The following is a 10,442-nucleotide window of genomic DNA, read 5'->3' as shown; positions in this document are numbered from 1 at the left end:
TTATTATAATAAGAGGAGTTAATTATAATACGTATGAGAAAAATGCTATTTTTCAAGTAACGAAATATCAACTTTGGTTGACTGTGATGCTTGCATTGGGAGCTTTACTCTGTCAGCTGTGTAGGATGTTAGTAGTCTTGATTTATAATAAGCTAGTAAACACTAGTAGACTAGTTCCTAAAAGCCTGGCGCAGCTGCAGGTACCCAAAGATAAGTAAGCGAAGAGATTGTTTTATTTCCAGGGAGAAAAGGTGCTATCGCAATCAATAGGATTGCTTTTACAGATAATTTTCTTTGTTCTGCGGGTTTTTTGGTTTTGTTTTTGTTTAGCTCTGTTAATTCTGTTACCCTGGCACCTGCAGGCAAAGGGTATGGATATTTCCACTTTTCCCTTTGTTTTATTCTGAAAGCCTGAGCCAGCGATAATGACCAAGCTCTTGGAGTTTTCCAGTTGATTATAGAGAAGTGCATTGTATTCCACAGTATATTCTTGCAGCCCTGCCACCAGATGAAAGAAAGAGCATAAAAGCGCCAGCAAAGCTGGGACTCTTCTCTTCCTGCTCTAACATGCCATCAAATAGGGACGGGGCACTCAACTGATGTAGGCATTCTGTTGTTCACGTTCCCCAAGTTCAGCTGAGAATGTCTGAGATCAACAGGTGGCCTCACTAATGGAACAGATTCACTCATTGTTTGTGTGTTTAATGAATCATTGAGTTACTGATCAGCGGAGAGCAATGGAAGCTGTTCAAACAGAAAGGAAGCACAGCCGTGAGGTGGTGCCGCGGCCATGCTCTTTGAAGCCCTGCTGGCCCCTCGGGGAGGGCAAGAGGCTTGGGGGTTTACTCCCTAAGGTTCCCAGAGAAGCTGGTAGCAAGAAGAGGGTGTTATTTCTAATTGGATGATGAAAGTCAGCTCAAGGGACACAGACCAAAGGGCAAAATGTAAGAAGGGGAGGAAGTGAAAACAACTGAATCAAAGGCTGAGGTAAAACTGAGAGACAGGTGCTTGCAGTGAACTGTGCAGTAACCCTCATCTTGTCCCTCCGGCTCCCCCACCATCCTTACCCCTAGTCCTCAGGAAGTAACCAAATGAGGACAGACTGTGGGGAAGGACCAAAAAAGGTAAGAAAAAGCAAGGCTTAGGATTCAGATGCGGATTTCCCTACAGTTCATGGTATAGTGACAGTCTGTCATATTGGGAGGTAAGGCTGACACTTCTTTGTGAGAACCCCACATGTTGCACCAAGCTTTCTAGTGAGTAGTATTTGACAGAAGGTGTATCAGAATTGTATTTGCTGGACTGTGCTTTTCTTTCTTTCCCACAAGTAAGACTTTATATCCGACACCATTCAAAGTCAGAATTTTAAGCAGATTCTTGGACAGGTGGCTCACACTCTCCAGCTCGTTCAACTTTATCACCTGTCTCATCCCCAGGAACTTTTCCAGAACTATTGCCTTCACCACTAAGCTTCACGAGTTCTCCCAATTCAAACTTGGGCTTCTTCAGCATTCTTACTTTTCTCATGAACACATCATAAAGAGAATAAATAGATTGGCAAGACTTTCCTGCATCTTTCCCAGTGCTGTCTGGAATCCATTTATTGACTATTTCTTTCAAGTCACTTGTTTGTATCCCTTGGGTCATGATTTCCATCATCTTCCGGATTTGGCAGACCTGTAGGTAGGTGCTAAGTGTAAGAAGAGTTCTTCCAAGCTGTTTGTTTGTTTGTTTGTTTGTTTTTAGTAAAACCAACACAGAACAGATGAAGCAAATAATCATTGGTAATTTTGACATCAACATGAGCTTCAATTATGGTCTGCCATCTTTTTGAACATGGAGCACATTTTTTCATGGGTAAGATGTATATCACAAAAGTTGGTCAGGCAATTTGTGCCCTGAATAGCCTCAGTAATTTGCTTGGATTTTCTAAATGCAACTTCATCGTCCTGTAGAGCAACAAGCCTCACTTTTAAAACATGATCCTTGAGGCCGTCAGGTGCAATTTTGGTTCCTTGAGTCCTTGAAACTAATGTTTTTCTGTATTTCTTACATTGAACATAGCTGGTGCTTTCACACTGTAACAGTCTTTCTTAGAACAAACCAGTTCTTCTTGGTTCCCTTTTTGTCACATTGTGTGGGCTGTGTTTTGCGTGTTTTTTTTGTTTGTTTGTTTTGTTTGTTTTTTTAAAGCTGGGGGACATATGAGATAGGGCAGAATGTGGTTGTTCAGGCCTGCATCATATGAGTAATCCGTCTAGATGACCCTCCATATTCTCTTTTTTCCTTGTCTTCGGCTGTATATTGATACCTAGGGTTGGCCTTGAAGATTTCAGAGTTTTTGTCAAGCTTGGTTCCCCTTAGCCCTCAGAGTGACCAAGCAGAGTCCAGGATAGCTGGAGTGCCCCAGAGGGGCACATCAACTGTTAGTAATCTCCTCCATTTACCTTAGTGCAGTGTACAAACATTAACTCCTTCTACATGTGCCATAAAAAACAGAAAGTGAGGAAGAGTTCCAATGGACTCTGAAGTTCCTTCCAGCCCTGTTATCTTTGATTTGAAGCCATCCCCTCATTCATACTTACATCCCAAGACAAAGACAGGGAAGATGCTCTTTTTGTCCATTAAAGATCACCTGGAAGGAATGGAACTTTTCTCTATTACATTCTCCTTCAAGGACAGAGAGAAAAGGGGAGAACACAGAAAAGAGAGAGAGAACAGAAAGGCTGTCAGAGTCCACCCGTGAGCTAATGGGAGGGAAGCATGAGAAAGGAAAAAGCACAGTCGCATGAAATCTGGGAGACTCAGGCCAGAGAATGTGGGTGTCACTTCCATCACATCTGGTTGGTGGCAGATATTTGGGCAATAAATCCTGCCCTGAATAAGGTCCAGAGCAGTGACAACAAGCTTCTATTCCACCAGCACATCTCTTGCTATTGATTTGTGTTTAATCAAGCCAGCCTCAAATCCTTTTAGAACTGAAGATCTCATCTAATGCAAAATGAATCTCCATCCATATGTCCTCTTCAATAAAGCCTTCTTTTCAACACAGAGAAGGATGTGAAAGCTATTGCTCCCTTAGGCGATGTCATTGCTGTTTGAAAAACCAAGATGTATATATACACATATGTCCTGTGTGTACATAACTTACAATACAATTTTATGATTCAGAATGTTTGTATGTACAGTGGAATGTTAGCTCCTCCCAGACACAGAAGCTGCACCATATGTCTTTGTAATGGGAATGTGTCCCGATCCTAGAATAAAGGGGTTGCATTTGGTCTGTCACATTAAATAGTCAAACTAAGCGTTCACCATTGAGATAATGCATAACTGCCCTGCAAAGATGTTTATAAGCTCCCTTTTTATACAAGGTACGTGAAGGATAATTCCACATTTTTATGTCTTTTTAAAATCTTTCAAACACTTATCTAATATTCATTATATAACATGCATTATGTAACAAACATTGTTAGAAATGTTTCTACAGATATTAATTTGTTTGATTCTCTATGAGGAAGATACTATTATCACCCCATTTTACAGGTGAAAAAATGAGGAAGAGAGATTAGATCATCTGCCCAAATTCACACAGCTAGTTAGTGGCAGAGCTGGGATTCAGACTCATGCAGTCTATTGCCACAGTCTGTGTGTTCGGTAACTACACCATGCTCCTCGATTGCTTTAATAATTGACCAACCTTCATCCATGTTTGTTTTGTACCCACACACACACTCCCCTGCCCTCCCCCCATTCTCACCCAGTCATTTAGATAGGTCCTACCCAAGCCTTATGGATCAACACCAAGAAGTCTGAAGCGTGATCCTGGCTATAAAAATCCTTCTTGGCAAGTATGACAGCTGAACATAGGCTCTTGGTGAAAAAGAAAATTATTTTCCCTATAAAATTTAATTTTTAACAAGAAGCAAATGTTCAAACTATCCCACTCTATAGAAAATAGAATCTACTCTATAAGATTGACTTTGCCCTTGTGATTTTCTAGTTGTTGTAGAATGTAAGTCAAAAAGAGGATGATCATGGCATATTTTAAAGACTAGGTACTTAAATGTTTAACGGCATTTAGGAGTCCCACTTTTTTAGCATTCAGGAAGAGTTTAGTGGAAAGTGCCAAGGACTGCGTGTCAGAAGAGCTTGTTTCCAGTCAGAGCATTACCAAGGTTGGCTGGTAGAGATGGAGTGACAAAATTCACCCCTCCAGGCTCTGTTTCTTGTTTTTGAAATAAGAAGAGCAGAGTAGGTGATCTCTAAGGTCTAATCCAATTCTAGGACCATTTTGAATTTACTCTCCCTCTGGCCCACAAGGCCTCTTGTGATCTGACTCCTGACAAATTTTCCAAACTTACTTTATATCCCATCCTGGCTTAGCACCAGCCACATGGGCCTCCCTCTTATGTTTCAAAACACTTAGCTCCTTCCCAGTTCAGTGCCATTTCACTAGCAGGTCCATCTACTGGGATACTCTTTCCCTGCATCATTACCCAGTTGGCTCTTTTTATCATTCAAGTCTCTAAATAACCTCTCTGGTCACCTCTTCAGTGAGTCTTTCCTTAACATCTAAGGAAAACTATTCTCCCACCCCAGTACTAACTCCCCATCCATCACCCTGATTTACTATCACCTATCACCATCTGATGTTTTCTTATTTACTTGTTTGCTTATTTGTTTGTAGTCTGTCTCCTCTCATTAGGTATAAACCTCATGAGAGTGAGACATTCTCTATCTTATTTGTCATTGTATCTCCAGTGCCTAATAGTGCAGTAGCCACTGAGCTCAGCAAATCTAGGGCTTGCAAAAGAGGCAAAAACGGCCCCTAGAATCTAAAGGCAGCAGGATTCCTTTCTGAGAGTCACATCAGGGAGCAAAGGGATCACTTGGTACTATACTTTGCCTTTCTTATTCAATTTAGTGATTTCAGAGCCAGTATCAAGGGGACTGCACAGACCCACATCACAGGAGGTAGGCTGTGCATCCTTTCTCTCCTGCTGAAATCACTCAGTGATAAGCTATGAATCTATCTACCTCTCAGCGATAAGCTATGAATCTTCAGTGACATCTTGTGCATTTATATTACCTGCCTCACAAGCAGAAACTAGCCTGTCCACCTAAGGAGACCAGCACCCCACTGCTGAGGACAACTGTGCAGCTCCGGTTCTACAGATTTTGAATTTCAGGATCTGAGTGAGGGAGGGTCAAGTCTCATAGCCAGTGGGGCTTAGAGTGTCTGGATGCTGAACTCTAAGTGGTGTTCTGTGGCAACAAGAAACGTGTCAGGTGTAATGCTACATCAGCTTAACACTAACTGAAGCTGATTTGATGCTGGCTGCTGCCCAGATGCAAGGGTATTCCTTGTCCCCTAATACAACGTATCATATTAGACCACAGTAAACACTCTGTCTTGGGTCTCTGACCAGGCAGAGAAAAGCCTATAAGGCTTAATTAAGGAAGCTGAGTGGAACTTCTGGGAGGGACAGCTACAGAAGCTGCTCCTCCCAGCTCAAAAGGAAGACAGAGATGCTTAACTCACAGCCACTTCCTTAGGGCCAGAGGCAGGGTCCCCACCCAGGTGAATCACCTGGGACTAAAGTAGAATAAAGAGGAACAACACCAGTGAAGTCACGGTTGATGTCAGAGTGTCACCATCTGGATTTTTTAAGTGGGGGCTGGGCCCCTGTGTGGAATTGTCTCAACACACCCACAGCCCAGGGATAGAGTTCACTTTATCATTTTATGGTTAATTGACTTTGCCTTTTCCTTCTCCCCTCCAACCAGTTTTAGAACTTCAGATTTATCAAGCGATACCCTCAGACTCTCGCTCTCTCAGATTCCTCCACTCACTTCTCAGGACCTCCTACATCAAATACCTTGTATAATGACAAGTCGGGACTAGTAATTTTCTATCCTATCATAAAAAGATTACAGGGTCAGAGATTTCAGCACTTCATTGCCCCAGCGCAATACTGGGTCAAGAAGTTCTTCCTTAAGCATTACTAACGTATTTCTTGCCGCAATGTCAGCACATTTCTTCTTTTCAATTTACTGTGGAGAAGCAAAATAATGAGTATCCATATTCTTCATGATAGTTGAAAACAGTGAAATCAGCCCTTAGCTTTCTCTCTCGCTCCACTAAATTTTATGAGAGGCCATGCTCTCACCACTATAATTTATCTGGTAATCCTTTTCTGGACTTAAATTCTTTGCATCTTTTTTAAAATGAAGACGTCAGAACTGTGCATATTGCTTTCATAAGGTCCTTGGCAAGTCTTGGAGCAACAAAAAGTTTCTTTCCAATTTGTGATGTACAGTTTCCCCCATTTTCGATATGGAATGCTCTGCTGACTCACATTCAACTTGCATTTGGATCTCAGGTCTCTTCCTATCACCCAGTTCTTTCCTGAACAGCACTGACTGCACTAGTTTTAGTTCCTAGGTGCACTGATCTTATACCAACCTTATCATCTTTCAGAAAGTTGTCTTCCTAAATTTCCCAAGTTTACTTACATTTATTGTTTGGTCATTGGAGATTTCAGAAAACCCAGTCAACTGAGACAAGATGTCTGACAATATGGAACAATCCTGGACCTAAGAAGATACTGAGGTAGCAAACTTGGACTCTCTCAGGTTTACCCTGAGCCTTTGGAGACCACAATTTGTTCCAGACTTCCTGCAGTGATGTGCGCCCCCGATTGATATTAGGTCAATCTGGGCCTCACCTCCCAAATCATTGTTTGAAGTCCATTCTCAGCTTCCTCTGTTCCCTCGACTTATTTTCATTCACACACATACTACCATGTTGTTCTGTGTGTCTAACTATATTTTTTTGCTTCTTTCTCTCATACATACTGGGTCAATTTTTTCTAAACATCATTAACTACATTCTTTTTCTGCCCCTAGGTATATTGCCCTCACCCCAACTTAATTTTCTTTTAGATAACTGGCTTCCCACATTTACCAAGTTTACTTACATTTTTCTTCCCCTTTCCTTGGAGGTTTTGGCAGACTCAGCCAGGAAAGACGGCCCAGGATAGTCCCAGTTTACATTTGTAGTTTCGGCATCATCATTATTATAGCACTTCTTTTCACTCTCAAAGGTGTCTTGGTTTGAAAAGTAAATTATATGGTCACCCTACTGATAGAGCAGGCTGACTCTCTGCTATTCTTTCAGACTGACTCGGAACCATACCAGATACGTGAGGGCACTGTAACTTCTTCCAGAACTTTAATTAGAGGCTACACTTAGTCCTCCCTCTGGAACTAGATTTGATGGTCTAGTATGAGTATCTGGACCCTAGCAGAGTTGCGATGGCACTGTTTAAGACTTTGGGCTGATCTTTCTAGCTATGGGGCCCAGGAGTGTTAGATGATGACTGCTCTGATTCTATGTATATGTCAGGAAGATGCAGTATAGTGTAGCAATTAAAAACTGGAATTTTGGAGCTGGACAGCTTCAGTTCAAATACTTGTTCTGTCACTGACATTTATATCATTTAATTGGGGCATATAAATCTGTATACTTCAAGAGAGCTCTGAGACAGTATTTGCACATGCACAGACCCAACACTCACTAGCAGCTGTGGATTTCCCATGTCACAAGATCTAATAATATGGATATGTCATGGGTGACTCAGCTCCAGGCCAGCTTGCTCATTCCTCTCTAATTCATGGGACAATAAGCTTGCAAAATTTCTCTGGCATTACAACTTCCCCTCTCCAAGACAGACTCAACAACTGTTCCCCTCTGGATTCTCAATAAAGGTTGAATTATGTCATTCATTGAGTCATTCACAAAGCACAGGTTCTCTCAGATACACAGTGTTAAGGGCTATAAGAGATCTAAAGTGGTTTAGATCCTAACCACAAATAGTGTATTGTTGAGCTGGAGATACCAGACATATGCACACAAAAATTAAATGACATGTAAGACATTGGACTTAGAAATGTTACAAAGAAATATAATGATCAACTGTCAAATGAGTGTGACCTCACATAAAATCTATAGAAGATCACCTAGGAATGAAGACATCAAGAGAATCAAAATCTAGAATAAGATGGAAGTAATGGATTTGGGAAGAAAAAGATAACTGTTAGACAGGCACTAAACTTCAGATTCAGATTAATCTAGTATTTGGCATCAATTTCTAGGAGGTCAAATAGCTGCATGTCGACTTCGATATCATTTTTTAGTACGCTGGAACTTGTAAATGATCAGTGATCACGTGATTGTACAGTTTCCAATCATATTTAATGAGCATAACAATACCAGGAAGATGACCAAAACATGGCATTTGGATTAATATTTTTAATGGAACTGCCAACTTTTTATTTTGCTAACTAAATGCATTAAGAATATAACCGACACAACCATTTCATAAAAGGATATTTTGACACCAAAAAAGTAGATTAGACATAATCAGACAATTTTAATATTTTAATATTAACTTTCAATTAGAGGTCAGTATTCTAAATATCATTAGAGTAAAAATATACCTTATTTGCTTTATGTGCTAACAGTATCAGTCATTAAAATTTAAAAATATATTTGTGATTATAAAAGTTACATGCTTTATGAACTAATCATAATTATAATAGCTAATAATTTGTGTAAAAATTAATAACTTCTAATAAGTAACTATAAAATAATAGTTTGACAACTAACAGAAATGTTGAGAAAGTGTATTTACTTAATAAATTAGGAAGAATGTTATCTCACATGTTCACAAAAATTTAAATAATACAAGATATAATACTAGTGATTAGGTTTATTGTAATTCTTATCTTTATATAATTGTTTATTACATTACTGTAAAAACTTTTGCTTAAATTATAGTCTGCTTTTCACAAAAAGTTGGTGAGATGTTATTAAATGTGTCTCTTTTGTATCTCATACAGCAGATATTTAGACTGGCAGAATCTACCAGAAATCTTATTTTTACGTTTGATAGCATTTAGGATTAATAATGAATTCAACTAGGTTTCTACTCTTCCTGGTTCCTGAAGGATTTCTGGACCTCAAACAGTGATCAACACAGTGAATCTTATTGAAGAAATGATGGTACAATGGAAAAATCAAGAAAGGAAAATTTCATGTACCTGTCATTGTCAATGGAACAAACGTGAAGATTCCATGAATGATTTCGAAAACACAGACATATGATGTCTTGTTCATACTGTTCATATGTGTGCTCAGAAAGTAATTCTAGGCTAGAATAATATAACAGAATAACTGTCATCGGCAGAAAGATGTTGTGCCATTGTGATCCGTCTCCTTTAGCCAAAGATAAAGTTGATGCATAAGAGATGCGAGAACTGCCAGGTACTTATATAAGGTACACAAACAATATTGAATAGCAGCTAATACATGTTTGTTTGTTTGCTTGTTTGTTTGTTTTTTTAATTTTATTTATTTATTTATTTAAGTGTGTTTTTCCAGGACCCACCAGCTTCAAGTCAAGTAGTTATTTCAATCTAGTTTTGGAGGGCACAACTCACAGTGGCCCATGTGGGGATCGAACTGGCAACCTGTTGGTAAGAGCACCGCGCTCTAACCAACTGAGCTAACTGGCTGCCCCTGCTTGTTTGTTTTTAAAGGCTGCTTGACAAAAGAATGCTTTCACCTTTTTCTTTACAGATAGCAGCACCAACACAGCAGGACCTACTTCCACCAAGGTCAGCTGTAGGGAAGAAGTCTGTGTGCTAAAACCTGCTGAAGGAGTAGCAGACAGAGAAGTGCTGGGAGAAGGCAACGATTCCTCCATGGTACCTTCTGTAAAGATCCCTCCTAACATTCCATGCACGGCTTGCCTAAAATAAGAACAAACATGCAGAAGGAAGCTCTGAATGGTTTTGTTATCTGGAGACCCAATTAGTTTGTCCCACTGACAAATTTCCATAACCAAATTCAAGGACAACTTTTTTCTCAAGTGATTGTGGGAAGCAGCAAGAACATGTAAAATACTAGAAATAAACAATTTAAATGAGAGTAAAAATATCTTAAATTAGCTTTCGAAAATAGAAAATAATTCCAAGAGTTTTCTAATTTAATAATCATGTATTGGGTACCTCCGTAGCACTGATCTGAAATCATACTGCCTGGGTTTAAATCCCATCTGAGTCACTTGTTGGCTCTATGGCCTTGGGTTAGATATTTAAATGTCCCTCAGTTTTCTCATCTATAAAGTAGGATTAATCTTAATACCCACTTCATAGGGTTGTCTTGAGCATTCAGTGCTTGTAAAGCACTGGGAATAATAGTACCTGGCAGATAACATACATTATGTAGTATTTGTTAAATTAAAACGAGATGTGTCAGTCATAACCATGCCTGGAACACAGTGCACCGGTAAGCTTTTGTGAGGTTATTTCAAAGAAATTGTGTCATCACCATCAACTAAATCTTCAAGTTCAAGAGTTGAAGAGGACATAAT

General features: G+C 39.7%; 1 pseudogene; it reads right to left on the bottom strand.

Annotated features, from left to right (window-relative positions):
• Window positions 1-1,365: 1,365 nt before the first annotated feature.
• On the bottom strand, window positions 1,366-9,773 carry LOC109444431 (small ribosomal subunit protein eS1 pseudogene; annotated as a pseudogene).
• Between the last annotated feature and the right edge of the window lie 669 nt (window positions 9,774-10,442).

The sequence above is a fragment of the Rhinolophus sinicus genome, chromosome 3 (genome assembly GCF_057876585.1).
Source record: "Rhinolophus sinicus isolate RSI-liver-muscle chromosome 3, RSI-T2T, whole genome shotgun sequence".
Lineage (NCBI taxonomy): Eukaryota > Metazoa > Chordata > Mammalia > Chiroptera > Rhinolophidae > Rhinolophus > Rhinolophus sinicus.
Note: the sequence above shows the minus strand (reverse complement) of the source record. Positions and strands in the feature narration are given on the sequence as shown.